The following is a 662-nucleotide window of genomic DNA, read 5'->3' as shown; positions in this document are numbered from 1 at the left end:
CCCCAGTAAGTGTCTCCAGTGGTTTCGCAACCCCAGCTTCTACAGAAATAATCGGGGGAGAAGCCGCAGTGGTGGTTAAGCTCGCAGTGTCGATGAGAGCCAGGGCAGACATAAATTGGAAGGAGACTGAGGGCAGCCCTACTTCAATGATTGTAACAGGCCAGGGGGCATTGGTGCCCATTTCTAGGGGAATGTGTGGCCAAAAGGTGAAAGGAGTTCCCCAATCTGGGTCGGCCCCAAGAGCCAGCACACAGAGATCTACTTGTAGGGTGGGACAATGTGGAATGGTATCAAGTTTAGATGTGGAATTAACAACATCGCCGGCCTGATTAATAACAACCCATGTAAAGTTATAAATCCTATAGGGGCCCCGAGGGTGTAACAAAATACTCACAGTTGGAGATAAAATATAGGCCAGGAACAAATTAAACAGCATTCTACAAGGAAACAGAATTAATATTTTCCTCAGGGGGGTCCCCTGGGGGAGGGGGATTAAACAATTTGACCAGAAGCTCTGGTAGCCAACGAGCATCCATTTCCTTTTGGTCATAAATACAGGCATGTCCTTTGCCTCAAATAAGAACAGGATCAGGACCATGTCATTGATATGTGAGTGGATCTTTCCACTTAGCCTTGGCGTAGGTGGTTGATGTGGAGGAATG

The sequence above is a fragment of the Mastomys coucha genome, chromosome X (assembly GCF_008632895.1).
Source record: "Mastomys coucha isolate ucsf_1 chromosome X, UCSF_Mcou_1, whole genome shotgun sequence".
NCBI lineage: Eukaryota > Metazoa > Chordata > Mammalia > Rodentia > Muridae > Mastomys > Mastomys coucha.
The sequence above is the reverse complement of the archived record's forward strand: the minus strand, read 5'-3'. Positions refer to the sequence as shown.